Source organism: Equus asinus, chromosome 20 (genome assembly GCF_041296235.1).
Source record: "Equus asinus isolate D_3611 breed Donkey chromosome 20, EquAss-T2T_v2, whole genome shotgun sequence".
In the NCBI taxonomy this organism is placed as follows: Eukaryota; Metazoa; Chordata; class Mammalia; order Perissodactyla; family Equidae; genus Equus; species Equus asinus.
This window is the reverse complement of record NC_091809.1, coordinates 60,072,432-60,089,787: the sequence shown is the minus strand read 5'-3', so window position 1 is coordinate 60,089,787 and position 17,356 is coordinate 60,072,432. Positions and strand designations below refer to the sequence as shown.

The 17,356-nt window shown below is 37.1% G+C and overlaps 1 pseudogene; it reads right to left on the bottom strand.

Moving 5' to 3' along the window:
- Positions 1 to 3,868: 3,868 nt before the first annotated feature.
- LOC139041109 (small COPII coat GTPase SAR1B pseudogene) lies at positions 3,869 to 15,188 on the bottom strand (annotated as a pseudogene).
- Positions 15,189 to 17,356: the final 2,168 nt, after the last annotated feature.

Sequence of the window (17,356 nt, the reverse complement as noted above, 5' to 3'; positions counted from 1 at the left end):
TAAACTTTACCATAGGTATGTATGTATAGAAAAAACATAGACTCACAGGGTTCAGTACCATCTGTGGTTTCAGGCATCCACTGAGGGTCTTAGAACGTATTCCCTGTAGATAAAGGGGGACTATTGTAATGGGGGACAGGGTCCTTGCTCTCATCAGACTTATCTTCTGGTGCATGCAAAGACTAAATGAATTAAAAATATATACTATGCCAGGTAGTGTGCTAGCATATACTAAGAAGGAAAATAAATAAACCTTAGGGTAGAAGTATGGACCAGAGATATAAATTAGTGAGCTGTCAGCTCATATAATGTCTTTATGATGATGTCTTTAGATGATGAGTATAAATGTCTTTAGACATAAATGTCTTGAGATTATGAGTATAAATGGCGATGAGAAGAGCCCTAAGTCCCTCTAATATTGAGATCTGGGGAGATGTGGAGAGACTGGCAAAGCAGATATAAAGTTGCAGTTTTCTGAAACTTTCATTTCTGTTCACCAGAGTAGAAACTCTCTCTTCCTCAGGAAGAAAACAGTTTTTCTATTTGAAGATCATTATTCTGCACATTATAGTGGAAATTGATGTTTGTTCATACTGGTGGGAGCAGATTCTTTCCCACCACCGGGTGCAATAAGGTGGCAGTGGGGCAGAGGAGCTGCTGGGACTGTGTCCACTTAGGAGGGACAGCAACAGCAGCAACCAGCAGCCACCAACAGAGGCAGAGGCCACAAGGTGGCAATGCCAGATCGATGCCAACTGCTGAAGAGACCTTACTGGCCGCTGGGAGAAGGGGAAGCCACCCAGGGTCCGCCCAGGGTAAGCGATATCTTCTGCAAGTTTTTTTTGGTGAGGAAGATTGGCCCTGAGCTGACATCTGTTGCCAATCCTCCTCTTTTTGCTTGAGAAAGATTGGCCCTGAGCTAACGTCTGTGCCAATCTTCCTCTATTTTGTATGTGGAATGCCGCCACAGAATGGCTTGATGAGTGGTGTGTGGGTCTGTGCCTGAAATCTGAACCCATGAAACCTGGGCAGCCAAAGCAGAGTGTGTGAACTTAACCATTAACCGTCGGGCCGGCTCCAAGTCCTTTTTGAAAGTCATTTGTCCAAGACAAGAAACAAGAATTATTTAGAGTTGCTACTTGCTTTTTACAGCCTCCTCAGTTATCTAGACTTCTGTTTCCTTCTTACTAATGTTTGGCCCATTGTACTCCCACCCCCTTGCACCCAACCTATTCTTAATTATATTCACTAAAATACTGCAAAGGACAAACTTGAGATCAGACCCTGAGGCATCATCTCTTTAGAGACATCATTAAAATCTGCAGGGAGAAAGAATCTGTTTGACAAACGTCAAGTTGGATTGAACATCAGAGTCAAATCAATGCCACTCATGCACCATCCAGCCAGTTTCTGTCCATTTTGCTGAAAGATGTCATGAGAGGCGTTGCCAAGTGCTGTACTGAATTGCAGACACCTGCAGCATTACCACCAGTCTCAGCTTATCAAAACAGGAAGTGGGTGTGTTGGGCTCAGATTGTTCCCTATGATTGTGAGCTATCTCCTGGTGATCACTTCATTTTCTGAAAGCTTACATGCTTCCCTTTGACTAATGCATAATAGAATCTTGCTTCAGATGGTTATTAAATTTATTTACTCTGAATTGTCTGCAGAATTTCCTTTCTTCCCTGTTGCGTAAATTAGAATATTGACTCATTTCCAGTTCTTCCACTATTTTGTGTGACTTTCAAAAGGGATTATGTCAATGATTAAGCAATATCTTCTCCTAGCTTTTGTTTTTGAAAGTCATTTGTTCCAGACAAGAAACGAAAATGATTTATAGTTGCTACTTGCTTTTTACAGGCTCCTCATTGATCGTTACCTCTGTTTTCTTCTTACTAAAGTTTGCCCCATCAGTTCCCACCCCCTTGCAGGGGAGTCAGACTGGACCAGGAGAAGCAATAACCAAGTAACTCCTTCCAGAGGATGGGACCGAAAAACTGAGGCGAAAGCATGATAGTCTGGCTTAGTTGAGAGCAATGAGGGACGAGATGAGTCCAAGTTAATGTCCATCAGGAAGGATAAAGAATCGAATGTGTAGCAAACAAAAGGTCAAAACTGGGGTGCAAAAGCAAGCCAGGACCAAGCAAACATGGTATAAGACTGTTGTGTCAAGGGGTGGGCCCCATGGCCCAGTGGTTAAAGCTCGGTGGGCTCCACTCTGACGGCCCTGGGTTTGTGCACCCCGATCCCAGGTGCCACTCATCAGCTGTGCTTCGAGGCATGCCACGTGCAAAGTAGGGGAAGGCTGGCACAGATGTTAGCTCAGGGCTAATCTTCCTCAAGCAGAAAAAAAAAAAAAGAGGAGGTTTGGTAACGGATGTCAGCTCAGGCGGAAACTTCCTCACGCACACACAAAAAGACTATTGTGTCAAATTTGGTGACCACTAGCCACGTGGGCTCCTGAGCACTTGAAATGTGGCTAGCACGGCTGAGGAACTGAATTTCTAATTTCAGTTTAATTGTAATGTATGTTGGAATTTAAAAATTGAAACAATGTAAAATATTTTTGTATTAAATACAACCCTAGTGTTTTGATAGGACTACATTTCACTTTAACTGTTGAATCATGTTTGAACATGATTTTGAACAGATTGAAAAAGACGTTATTGTGATGGTGTAGTGTGCCCTTTGGGCTTGTTTTTCTAGTATTTCACATAAACACATCACCCATCTACTTGATGTCAACAAAATTATTTAGATGATTTTTGCTGTGCTCTGATGTAACATTGTAATGAAATTATTTCCATGTTTATGCAGATAGCACAAGTTACAGCGATACCTATGCAAATTGTAATTGGTAATTAAATGGAAATACTTATTATTTTAATTATAACAATTATATTATTGTTCTAATTTTAAAATTAAGTATGGCAAAAATTTTAAGTTTAAAACTAGGGCATGCTAGTGATGTAGAATCAGATGGAGTTGCAGAAGCCGGTCCTACAACCACAGCAGTGAAGAGAAAAGAGACTGGAAGAGGATACACCGCAAATTTCACAATGAGTGACAACTGCAGTTTTCGTGGCAGAACAAAACCCAAAAGCTGCTTGCTTGATGTATGTATTTTCTTTAAGATAATGAAGTAGATAATATTAGAGACATTTTCTGCAAATACATAGTGAATTTGATGTTTCCTCTCAACAGTCAAAAAAGACTTGACAAGAATAGACTAAATTAGTTGCCTGAAATCAGAAATAAATATCCAACAAAAGTTTAAAAAATTGTGTGTAATAGGCTCTGAGCTTGTAACTTTAGCTAGCTATTAAATGGCTTAGATTCCTGCATATGCAATAAAAATCATTATTAGATGGCGACGTGATAAAAGAAATTATTATTTCAGTTATGGAAAGGTTGTTATAAAATTATGAGGAAAAAAGGAAAATCATACTTTACAAAAAGTAAAATAGCTTCAGTGACGTCACCATGCAATTGCCTACAGAATACAAGCCCTTTTTAAGAATCTCAAAGATCAGTTGATTCAGAATTTGAAAGATTGCAAGTACTTTTCTTCAGCTTTAGATGAGTCATGCCCAATTAATACTTTGGGTATGTTTTGTCTCAAAGGGCTTCCAAATTTACGAAAAATTGTTAACTCATAGACTGAAAAGTCAAACTCTAGCATAGATATATTTGAATCTTTTATGACTGTCAAAGAATTTCAGCTAAATATGAAAAAAAAGTTTCTACCATGATGGAGGTGCTTCAGCTATTAGGTCAAAAATCTGTATTTATAGGAATTTTAAAACAAGAGCCTTTATGCTTTGTTTCACCATATGATACATATTGAAAATATCTTTGCTCAGTTTTCTGAGTCAGACTCATGGAAAGTGTCATGAATACAGTTATTAAAATTGTTCGATATATACACACAAGTGCTACGAATCAGCACCAGTTGATGGTACTGTTGAAAGAAGTAGAAACACTGAATTTAACAATCTCGTGCTGTTTACCAATGCTCACTGGTTGAATTATAAAAGAGTTTTATGAAGATTTATTTTATTCTTAACTCCAAGATTTTCTTGAAACAAAAGAATGTTTGCTGAGTTTTCAGTAATCAAAGACAAAACCTGGCAGTATGATTTACGTTTTCTCACACATAATCATACTGCATATGAACAAACAAAACTTGAAGCTGCAAGGAACCGAAAAGCTTATTTGCAATCTAGCTCTATAGGTATGAGAATCGATGTTGATGTTGAAATTGTTCATAATATGTCAATCATGATTTACACATTTTTCTAACACGAATTAATATGCCGAATATTTTAATTGTAGTCAACAGTGTTAGGTAAATTGGCTGAAAAAATAGAAGAACACTTTGTTGCTAATAGCAAGTTGAGAGTCGCTTTTCTTTTCCCCCCCAGCTTTATTGAGATATAATTGACATATGACACTGTATAAGTTTAAAGTGTGCAATGTGATGACTGGGCAATGATTACCACAATAAGGTTGCTTAACACATCCATCACTTTACTTCATTACCTTTTTTTGTGGGCGATGTGTTTTGAACATGTAAGATCTACTCTCTTAGCAACTTTGAGATACACAATACAGCATGGTTAACTATAGTCCCACGCTGTACGTTACATCCTCAGAATTTATTCATCTTGTAACTGAAAGTTTGTACCCTTTGACCAACATAGAGTTGCTTTCAACTTATGCAATACCACTTTGAATTTGAAGTTAACAGTGAGTTATCATAAGTTAGTGGATTTACTAAACTTTGACAGACGTAGTTTTGAAATTGATATGCTTTTTTTTTTACAATGCCAAACATTAGAGTTTGTTTAATTGCATGACATTTGCATAAGAAAAAATATTACTGAGAACTGTAAGGCATCATGCAACCACCAATAAGCTAATTATTAACTATACACTTAAGATAGGTGGACATACAATCTAAAGCTTACAGACTAGTTCCAAAAAGTACTGAAAAAATTTAACAGGATGAGCTTTTAAATATGATTTATATTTGTAGTTTCGTGTTGTTAAAAAGTGCTTTAAATGTACTCCTGGAAAGTTGCTCTTTATATATGGCACTGAGGGGAATGTTAGATTACAAACTGCAAAAACGAATTATTTTTATGGAATTAGAAAGCTAACATTGTGATATTCAAACTTACTTGAATCAGTTTTCAATTTTCACTCAAATTAAGTTGATACAATATTAGTAATCTAAGAAACATTTGTTTTATAGCTAGCAAAAGTCTGTTGAATTCAAGTTACACATGTTGAATGACCCAGTCTCTGAGTAGGCCTGAATGGTGAGGCTGGAACCAAGGCAGTTGGTGTTAATCAATGTACTGTGCCATCCGGCGGATGTCTTCTCTGTAACCTTGTCTTTTGAGCACACTGTACATGAAAACGTCCAAGGGTCAGGCATTCCGTTCTTTCAGAGATACACTGCTCTTTCCTGTTGTCTGACCATATAAACCAAACATCTCTTGTAACCTCTCTTCACTGATGGCTTCAGTTCTGTTGATCTTATTCCTAAGAATCAGTAGGCATGTTAGCAATGGTATCACTTATCAACTAGTGAATCAACTTCTTGTTTTGATTCTAACAGCCTTTCACGGTTTGCACAATCCACGAGAAATACGATGCCATTGATAGCAGAAAGGTAGTTTTTCCATATTCTTTGAGCTTGAACATGTGCACCCAAATCAAAAATTGTAAAGGTCATGCCAGAAATGGTTAGTTCTTGTGAAGTGGGATGTGTGATGTCGGGACATGTTGTCCAAGTCTGTCATCTTTTAGCATGTGTGGCAATGTTGTTTTCCCCACATTATTCAATCCACGAAATACCAGTTTACCAATCTTGTTATATAATCCTAAAAACTGTTGCAAACTGCTGAAACCACTGTAAATCCAACGTTACATGAAGGACATATCTAAATTTTGTAGGATCTATGATGAGAGAGAATGCAATTCCTTGTTTGGTATCAGCCCCGTATCCTTTGAGACTGAACTGCAAAGCATGATGGCAGCTTGACGTGCTTTTCCTTCAAAGTCAAACCAACTCTTCTCAGAAAAGATGAACAAGTTTTGTCAAGGAAAAAGCAAATATTAAAAGAAAATAATTTTCATATTTGATTTTAGTTATTTGAAAAATTTTAAGTATGTTTGGAACAACTTGGCTGTGTAAATCTACTTTTTCAACTATGAATTTTTTGAAATCCAATACAGTTCAAGTATTTCGATGTAAATTTATCATCTGAACTGAGATATGCCGTAAGCAAAAAATACACATGGATTTTGAAGAAGTAGTACAAAAAAAGTAAAATATTTTTATATTGATTACATGTTGAAATGATAATAATCTGGATATACTGAATTAAATAAAATATATGACAATTTCCCCCTTTTTGCTTTTTAAAAAATGTGGCTCCTAGAAAACTTTAAGTTACAAATATGGCTCATATTATATTTCCATTGGACAGCATGAGTCTAAGTTTCCTATTATGAACAGTCTAGGAATGTCTAGAACTCACCTTCATACATACACGGGTATGTGCAGCTACTTCAAAGGACCAGAGGCAGAGTGGACAATTTTAGACTTTTCCAGCTCTACTGGATTGTCAGCTCAAAAATGGGGTACAGTATTGTGTTGGTACAAGTTTAACAGAATTGATTCTTTGGGGTTAAAAGCTCTGTTCTGTAGCATTATCCAGTTTCCATGGTGTAAACACTCCCACCACAGCCCATTTCAAGTTACCAACAGAACATCACTGGGAGTTGGGAAGAAATACTGATAACCGGCTCTCAACAGCAGGCAGCAGCTGGCCTCAGTAAACCAGTAGTTGTGACTAATTATTATTCTTCATTGTTTCTGCAGTATCGTGCACAAAGTTCAACAAAGAGTGAGTCCATTTCAAGTATTTATGAATTGAATGAATGCTTCTGCGAGCTACAAATCTCCTCCTGTTTCAATTTTTTCCTGATCCTTTAACCTTTCTGAAATGTACATACCTAAAGTTGGGGGTAGATGTATGACTATAACAAGCGTTCTCTTCCTTGGCCATTGCAATGAATGTGTTGTGCCGTCCAGATCCCCCTTAAGCTTTGAGTCACTCATGACCCAAGCTGTTGGGAGTGTTAGCTACTGACGGCACTCAGCTGAGACTCTCCAAAGACATTGTAATGGGCCGAAAGGAGCTACCTCTCCCATGCTTTCCCAGGCAGCATCCTGTATCTAATGACTGGTTGATGTGGGAGTACAAGGTCTGGCTCCTTCAATTACAGACATTTTTGAAGTGCCATCCCAGTTTTAGAGTTTCCTGTGAGAACTGCCACGACCTCTGTTGCAACTGCATTGTGATTCAGTTTATCCCCCTGTTCAATCTTGCTGCTTTCGCTCCTTTGCAGGTGTTGTCTTGGAAAGCATTACCCAGTAACCCACCTGCACACAATCTCCATCTCAGGATCTGTTTGCCCTAGAATGCAATTTACTATAGTTATGAAAAGGATCCAAGACAACATTGCCCCTTTCTCTTAAGGTCTTTGATATTTTTTACTTCATCAACTAGTTCTTTCATGTTGATTACAGTAAAGGCCAGATCTTACCACTTCCTCTGTCTTATAAGAGAGAAAATTTATCAGCGAGGTAAGTCAAGAAGTTATCTTTAAGAATACTCCTAAGAATTTTCATTGTGGATGCATTGAATAGCATGAGTTTACTCTCTGAATAGTTGGAACTCTCTTAATTAATCTGTCTTACTATTTTTGGTTTACTGCTTGAAGTGGTGTGATTTTTACTATGTCATTGTAGTAAATACCTACTTATTGGGATGATTGACCTCAGCCACTCTCAGAATTTTTTCACACATCAGAAAAACAGGAATAATTGCCCAAAGTTGAAGCACTGCTAACCGTATCAGATGAGGACTATTTTCAAAACTCCCTTACTGACAAAACCTGATACCTCAAGTATTCTCAGTTTCTGAGTCAATATACTGTATTTGTAATTTGTAGAAAGCAATGCTTTCCGTTTTAAGAGAAAATGTTTGTGAATCTATCCAAAAAACAAATTTATTGACTTTTCCCTTTCCAGATTCCTGTTCCTTTATACTTGCATTGTCAGGTATAAAAATAGGATAACATAAAATCAGGTAGTTCTCTTCAATTATTGCATATAATTCTATAGACCATTTTGAACAAGTTCCGTGCATGTCAGAATTTTTTTTTCTTTAACTATGCCTTTTGCCACACATTAGGTTAAATTGTACTTTCCTAATCTTATCTGAAGACTAAAATGAAAAGAAATTATATAGAATGAAATAACAAGAATTTGCTTTATTTTCTATTTTCTGATCTTTATTAACAGAAAATGAATATTAGCTCCCACACACTTAAAAATCATTTTTTCAACATATTCATCAAACATTCAGAGGAATAGTCTCATTTATTAAAAGGTTTGTTCCTAGGGGCTGGCCTGGTGGTGTAGTGGGTAAGTTCGTGTGCTCAACTTTGGCAGCTTGGGGTTTGCAGGTTCAGATCCCGGGCTCGGACCTATACACTGCTCATCAAGCTATGCTGTGGCAGCATCCCATATACAAAATAAAAGAGGATTGGCAACAGATGTTAGCTCAGGGCCAATCTTCCTCACCAAAAAAAAAAAAAAAAAAAAAGTTTTTTTTTCCATAGCACCTGATGTGAGAAAACAATATAGTAAAATGTGTCAAAATGTTCTCCATAAACTCATTTCATTAGCAGAAGAGCTCCAAATCTGGCATTCACTCTCATTTTCATAATATACTTCCAGAAACATTAAAGTTTTTATTGGTAGTTGTAAATGACTTTTCAAATATGTGTTCAAGATAATCTGTTCTTGAATATTCATTGGTGATTCCTGTTTGGTTGTGGCTTAATGAAGCAATTGCCACCTTAAATTACTGACTCTGGGCTTGGTGTCTTTCAACATTTCTGGGAAAGTCTCAGCCACCACCACTTTATATTGGATTTTTCTCTGTCTGTTTATTATCTCTTTCTGGATCTTGAATTAGACAAATATAGGACCCATCTTCCATGTCTAACAACATTTTCATTTTTCCATTTCTTCATCTAGTAGTTTCTACAAGTTGTTTATCAAGTTCATTAATTATCTCTTCATTAGTGGTGTAAGTATTTCCTTAAGGTTTTAATTTCAATGATTATTTTTCAGTTTCTAGAAGTTCTATTTTGTTCTTTTACAAATTTTCCTGTTCATTTTTTATAACCTCTTGCTTCTTACCCGTGTTTTCTATTCCTTCTTTTATTTCCTTAAACATATATTTATGTACTTCTTTTTATTTGGTGATTCTAATTTGTCTTGTGGCCTTTACGTGTAAGCTCATATTCATTGGGGCTCTATCAATGGGATTTTGTGACCCAGTTTGAGGATGCGTTCCTCCAGAGAGAATTTGAATTAGCTTCTCTTAGGCAAGTATTATTACTATTTTTTTATAACTGTATAATGTTTCATGGTTCAAACATATAATTTATTCAATAACTACTCTACTGACAGAGATACTGGAGGGCCTTAAAAATATTGTGTGTTTCCTCGTCTTAGTAGGGATTACACTTTGAGTTTGTTTTTCTCAGTTGTAGTGATGGGCTGCTGTGAAACGTTGACCCAACTTAACACATTCCTTGTGACTAATGGTAAAAGTAAGACATTGACTTGGCCCGAGAAGCATCATTTCCAAAACAACTGTACTCATTAGCCATTCAGAAAATTATTATAAAGAACTGCCATATTTTATTATCAGATGGCACCAACCTCTCATAATAAGAGCTAAACTTATTGAGCTCTTTCTGTGTGTCAGACACTTTTCTAAGTACCTCACAAGTATCAACTCATTTAATCCTTACAACACTTACGAAGTGTGTACTATTGTTCCCGCTTTACAGCTGAGGTACAGGGGGGTGAATAATGGGTAACTTGCTCTAGGCACCATTGTGTTAGGCTTTCTAGAAGCAGAAGCTAGCACAGAGATTCAAGAACACATGATCTATGGAGAGTGTACTAATGTTCAGGAAAGTCTCTAGCAAATGAGAGCAGCAGGATCCAGCAGGGGAATGAGCTGAGCAAGGGCTCTAGCCTCGGCCCGATCCACAAGGAGAAGGGCAGGGGTGGCAATGGTAGCAGCTGTGGTAGTGGTCTCAGACTCACATCAACCGAGGGTAAGTCTCTAGAGTAGGTCACAGGTGTCGGCTGTTAGCAGCGCGGAAGCATCTGGGATTTGGGTGCACAGGGAGGTAAAGAGGATCTGGCCTGAGCACCAACAGTGTCTGCTGCAGTCATCCAGCCAGGAGGCAGAAAGTGCGGTTCAAAGCCAGATCTTCTGGCTCCAGAGCTGCTCTGCTGCCACTACAGGGCTGCAAACTCGGCTATTGCTGCTGTCAAGCACTGTCCACCAGGAAGCCCCTGAGCTGCCAAGCCTCTGCTTTTCTAGAGAGATTAGAGATTTTGTTGGAGAACATTTTATGGCCATTTAATTCAGAGGTTGTAAGACCAATTCAACAAGAACTCTCTTGTTTCTGTCACTCCCGATTCAGAAAGGCCCATCTAATGCACATTTTGCACTTGCCCAGGGCCGGGACTAGGATCACAACCCTAAGAGTGAGCGCCTTCTTAAATTTTGCGCCCCAGTGCCATTGAGAGAGGGGCTGTGATCCTACCCTTCCTTCAGATGACAGAGAGTCTGCTTGGCCCTAAGTATTCTGGTATTTCCCTACAGAGGTACGGAGTCAGCAGTGGAAGGCTGGAGAGCTTGGAGAAGGGGAAAACAAGTCAGTGCTAGAGTCCTCCTATATACGACAGCTAGCTTGATATTCTCTCTCTCCTGCAACCTCTTCCAGTCTTCTTAGCTCACTTCTTTTGCTTGAAACAAGCCTCCTTAGGTCTGAGAGTGCTGTTTCCTAGCCAGCAAAGGGACCTGTCAGTTCCAATATTTTCACCCTCAAAGAAATCATGTAGTTTGGCTCCTATAAGAATTGGTCAGGTCCTAGGGCGGACACCTAGTATTCTTTAGCCTTCAGTCGTGCGTTGGCCTACTTTATCTCCCCATGCACCAAACCCCAAATGCTGTGAGAGCTGCTAACTGCTTACACTTGTGACCTACTCCAGAGTGTTACCTTTGACTGATGTGACTATGGGGCCACTACCACAGCTGCCGTGGCTCTAAAATTTTGCTAGTAATACTTACTTCAGCCAGCCCTGGCGGTCTAGTGTTAAGATTCGACGCTCTCATTGCTGTGGTCCGGGTTCACTTCCCCGTCAGAGGACCACAGCACCATCTGTCAGTTGTCATACTGTGGCAGCTGTGTGGTACTGTGATGCTGAAAGCTATGCCACTGGTATTCAAATACCAGCAGAGGCACCCATGGTGGACAGGTTACAGCGGAGTCTTCCAGACCGAGACAGACTAGGAAGAAGGACCTGGCCACCCATTTCCAAAAAAACTGGCTGTGAAAACCCTATGAACAGCACTGGCAACAGAGCATTGGCTGATATAGCATGGGGGGATGAGAGAGGACGGCGCAAAAAGACTGGGCAGGGTTCTGCTCTGTGGTACACAGGGTCCCTAGCAGCTGGAATTGACTAGACAGCACTAACAATAACCACAAAAATACTTGTCATGGGATCAAATGTAATAAGTATATTTTATCATGTTTTTCTCTTCATTAAACAGTAGCAGTGTTTATTATAAATTGTTGATGTTTAATTAGTTCTCATCTTCTCTACCAAATTTAAATATTTTGTTCTAGCGATGTTCTGTTCTCTTTGTATCTCAATGATCCTATTTCCATTTTTTCCCCTTATTCCTTTTTCCACCCTTAACTCAAAAGTCTTAAACAAAATACTAGAAAATTAAGTCTAGCAATATATAATAAGGATATTACATCAGGAACAAGTGAAGTTTATCTTAGAAATACAAGGTTGATTTAATACTCATAAATTAATCAAGGTAATTTTCCATATTAGCAGAATAAAGGAGAAAAACTATATGATCATCTCTACAGATACAGCTCTCATTTATGATTTTAAAAAACTCTTAGTATACTAAGAATAGAAAGAAACGTTCTCAATTTGATAAAGAACATCTATGAGAAATCTATAGCTAATATCACTTTTTCCCTAAAGTCAGGAATAAAGCAAGGATGTTGACTCTAATCAAGTCTATTCACCGCTGTACTAGAGGTCCTGAGTTGTACAATAAAGCAAGGGAAAAAAAGGAATAAAAATAGGAAAGGAGGAAATATAATGGTTTTTATCTATAGATGACATGACATGATTGCTAAAGAAAATCCAGAAGAATCTAAGAAATGACTACAACAAGTGAATTTAGCAAGGTAGCAGGACAAAACATCCTTATTCTAAAATAAATTTTATTTCTCCCTACTAACAGCAAATAACTAAACATGCAATTTAAAAAATACTATTTACAATTGAAAATCTAAAGTAAAAAACAGAGGCTGGCCCTAACCAAGTGGTTAAGTTCATGTGCTCTGCTTGGGTGGCCCAGGATTTCACCGTTCAGATCCTGGGTGCAGACATGGCACCACTCATCAGGCCATGTTGAGGTGGCATCCCACATGCCACAACTAGAAGGACCCACAGCTAAAATATACAACTCTGTACTGGGGGGATTTGGGGAGAAAAACCAAAAAAAATAAATAAGGTTGGCAACAGTTGTTCGTTCAGGTGCCAATCTTCAAAAAAAAAAAAGACCTAGAGAAATATACAAATAGCCATCTAATTCTAAAAAACAAAAATAGTATTTACAATAGCATCAAAAATATGAAATACTTAGGAATAAACCTAACAAAAGGTGAGAAAGATCTTTGTACCGAAAACAAAGAAAATAAAGAAGACAAATAAATGGAGGAATATACCATGCTTGTGGACCAGAAGACTCAATAACATTAAAATGTCAATACTTTTCACATTTATTTATAGACTAAACATAATGCTAATCAAATCCCCGCCACTTTAAAAAAGATATTCACAAGACAATTCTAAAAGTTATACGAAAATTTTAAAAACTTAGGATAGCCAAGAAAATTTTGAAGACCAAAGTTAGAGGACTGAGCTATTTAATATCAATGCTTCCTGTAAAGATACAACGATAAATACAGTATGGTATTGGCAATAGCATTGGAACAATATTTAGAGGAAAAAAATGAACTTTCCCTCTCAACTCACACCACATGCAAAAGTTAATTTGAGATGAATCATACTCCTAAGTGTAAAAGCTAATATCACAAAGCTTCTAAAAGAAAACAAAGAAGAAAATCTTTGTGATCTTGGGGTAGGTAAAGATTTCTTAAGTGGGATATAAAATGCACTACAGGTAAAAGAAAAAAATTGTTAAATTAGATGTCAGTAGAATTAAAATATTCTATTCATTAAAAGAAACTGTTAATAAAGGCAAAAGGCAAGCCATCAGCTTGGAGAAAGTATCACAATGCACATATCAAAGGACTCATATCCAGAATATATAAATAACTCCCTTAAATCAATAATAAAAAGTCAATAGATTATCAATTTAAAAATGGACAGAAGATTTGAAGATGCCCTTCACAAAAGATGATATCTAAATAATTAAAAAGCATATGAAAATATATTCAATATCATTAATCACCAGGGAAATAAAAATTAAAAGCATCATGAGCTACCACCACACATTCAAAAGAAGAGGTCAAATTTTAAAAGTTGACAATACTAAGTCGTAGGAAGGATGTTCAGCAACTAGAATTCTTATATATTGATGGTGGGAGTGTAAAATGGTGCAAACGCTTTGTAAAAGTTTTTGGCAGTTTCTAATAAAAATAAGTATAAACCTACCCAGTGGCAATTCCATGTCCAGGCATTTATGCAACAGAAATGAATCCATAGATTCACGAAAAGCTTGAACTGGAATATTAGTGGCTTCAATTTTCATGAGGGGTCAAACCAGGAAATAACCCAAATGTCCATCAGCAGGAGAACAGATAAAGAAACTGTGGTATATTCATCCAGTGGAATACCACTTGGCAATAAAAAAACAAACTACTGATACATACTACAATGTGGATAAAACTAAAACTATACTGAGTGAAAGAAGACTTTATGAGTACACATCATATGATTCCATTTACATGAAGTTTAAGAATAGACAAACCAAATCTATGGTGATAGAAATCAGAATCGTGGTTGAGGCAGGGTGATGGAGTATGTAGGTAGGTATTGACTGGAGAAAGGCATGAAGGAATTTTCCACTGTGATGGAAAATGTTCTTGATCTTGCTCTGGTTGATGATCGCCCAAGTATATATATTTGTTAAAATTCATTAGCTGTACACTTAAGATGTGTGCACTTTAGACCACGTAAATTATATGTCATTAGAGTGTGTCAGGATAAAGAGATCAAAAGTAAGCAACCATTTATAAGGGCAAATTTCATCACATTGCGAACAGGTCTGTCTGTACTAAAAGATAATTTTGTAAACTTTTCATCAGTACTAGTTGATCTAATCATATTTTATTTGCAAGATATGAAGTTGTCAACAGACTAGGAATTTCTGAGCATTTACAGTGATTCTTCTATTTATTTTGGGATCAGAACAGCGTGTTTCTTTTGTTAGATTTCACTTTTACTTTCAGTCCTTGATTCCTAGATAGACTCTTTATGTATTTCCTTAATTAAAAATGTAAAAACTTACAGTGAAATAGCATTAGGTTGGAACTGAAGTTGTTACAGTATTATTATTGTGTGAAATACCTTCCAGAGAAAGAATATTTTTTATCATGATTACCTTCAAGGGAAAAAATACTTTAAAGATGATTATTTAAGAATAGGATATTGAGAACACACCACTGTTAAGAGTTCTCAAAGTTTCAAACCAGGAATGGGGTGAAAAACCCTCTCACACACTTCTCACGCCTTGCTTACACGTTGACAGAGAGAAAAACTGGCAAACTAAAGATAGCAATGGCCATGTGTGTCCACCTTGTCACTTTCCTCAAACATTTCCTTGCTTATTTCTGTCTCTAAAAGAGTATTTGGAGAGAAAATGTATTTAGGTAAGCTGGATGCTGGAAGGGAAACGGTGAGTTTTTATTTTTTTATTTTTATTTTTTTAAAGATTTTATTTTTTCCTTTTTCTCCCCAAAGCCCCCCGGTACATAGTTGTGTATTCTACGTTGTGGGTTCCTCTAGTTGTGGCATGTGGGACGCTGCCTCAGCGTGGTCTGACGAGCAGTGCCATGTCCGCGCCCAGGATTCGAACCGACGAAACACTGGGCCGCCTGCAGCGGAGCGCGCAAACTTAACCACTCGGCCACGGGGCCAGCCCTGAAACGGTGAGTTTTTATATAAACTATTTGGGATATTCAAAGCGTTGGAGGGAAAATGTGAGGTATGCTACACTACCAAAAATTTGGGTGCAGGTTTAGAACAGAGAAGGCCCAAGTGGATAGATTGACTCCATTTTTGTCAGTCAACAATGATTTTTTAAGCACCTACTATTTGCAGGTACCGGGCTAGTACAGAATAAAGCAGTGAACAAATATATACATTTCTTGCTCATGTGCAACAGAATTGTTACAGGAAAACAATTCCCCCCCAAAACATCAATAGCTAAAGTTGTGCAAAATGTTGCAAAGGAGACCTATTGATCCACTCCAGGCCCTGACACTTTGATCCCTCTCATTTCTAGTTTGAAGAGCTTGGGAGTCCTGGTCAGTTCAGGATTTCTTAGGCCATGGTCTTTAAATCGGGATAAGTATTCCCTTGGGTGAACTTACTGAGTCTTTACAAAGATTTAGCAATGGGCAAGTGGGAACACAAATAGTTTGAAGGGAATTAACCACCTGATCCTCAGTTTCCACATGTGGTTGTTCCTAAAACCGATTTACTTGAAAACAAGAGCTGTTTCGGTTGCCAGGCCTATTCTGTCTTCTCACCAATCTTTTCACAGTGGTTCTCTCTTCTTAAAAAAGACAGGCTCACCTCTCACCCATCTCGTACTTTAAAATGGTCTATTGCCCCTGCGTGTAAAATCTTCCTGGACAATTAGAAATAATTGGGGTTGCTGTTGAGAAAATGAATGACTCTAATATCTGGATATAGTGTTGCCATATAAAATATAGGACATCCGGTTAAATTTGAAATGCAGATAGTCAATGAATAATGTATTCAATGAATAATGTATTGCAGGGGAACATACTTATATTAAAAAATTCCTTGTTGTTTATCTTAAATTTAAATTTAACTAGGTGTCCTGTATTTTAATTTGCTACTTCTGGCAACCTTATCTGGGTAACAAAAGTCCTGTGGTTTCCAAGTCACTGATTTAAAAAAAATAGAGCTGTCTACTGATAACTAATTAAATTTTTGGATTAAAGATCACTAAATGAGTTTTTGGGCTATAAAACAGAAGTTCAAAAGATTTTGGAAAAATCGATATAATAACATTTCTCCTGGGCCTATCTACTTACCTATGTGAAAAAAGTTTTTCAATGGTTAAAAAGAACAGAATCTATGCTGAACCCGACCATATTCTAGTAATAGTTAATACTCTTGAACACATACTTGAACAAACTCTGCAAACATAAGCTGCAGCCCCTATTAACATTGCATTTGTAATTGAATTTTACTTTTTATCTTTAGTAATTATCAACATTTATATTGTTTTGGCCAATTGTGTAATAAGGACTGAAAGTAATATCAGTGATTACGCAATCAAAGAGAAATTTTTCTTTAGCACTTAGAGCCTTATCACAGGCAAAAAAAATAAAATTCAACTTATACACATATTTGTTTCAGAAATATGTGCCAGAGTGATCATAAAGATGTCCATTTTAAACATATATATAAATTCTGTGTGGGAAGTAGCATGTTCAAGGACAAAAGGCAACGATATAATATTTCCAGTGATTAATGGTGAACTGATGTATGAATGATTCAATGGATGACCATGGGTATCAAATGGCTATGGTATTTGTAGTCCACTGAATTGATTTAAAAGATTGCAGCATCTATTTTATTGTAAAATATCTATGTCTATATTTTGTAATTCCTTTACAAGTACAATGTTACGTTTTAGTGTTAAGTTAAAAATGTGCAGAGAAATATAGTTTTTCAAAATTCCTTTGGTGGGTGCATGATCAAAAGTGTATAAGGACCACAAAGTAGTTTCAATCGTCTCAAAGATGAGTGGAAAATGGTTTATAAAGTTTTGAACTCAGCAAGTTTAAAAGTGGATTAAAATCTCCATATGATAGATAAACAATCTTTCTGATATGATTCCAGCTGGAACGCTCACCTGCCACG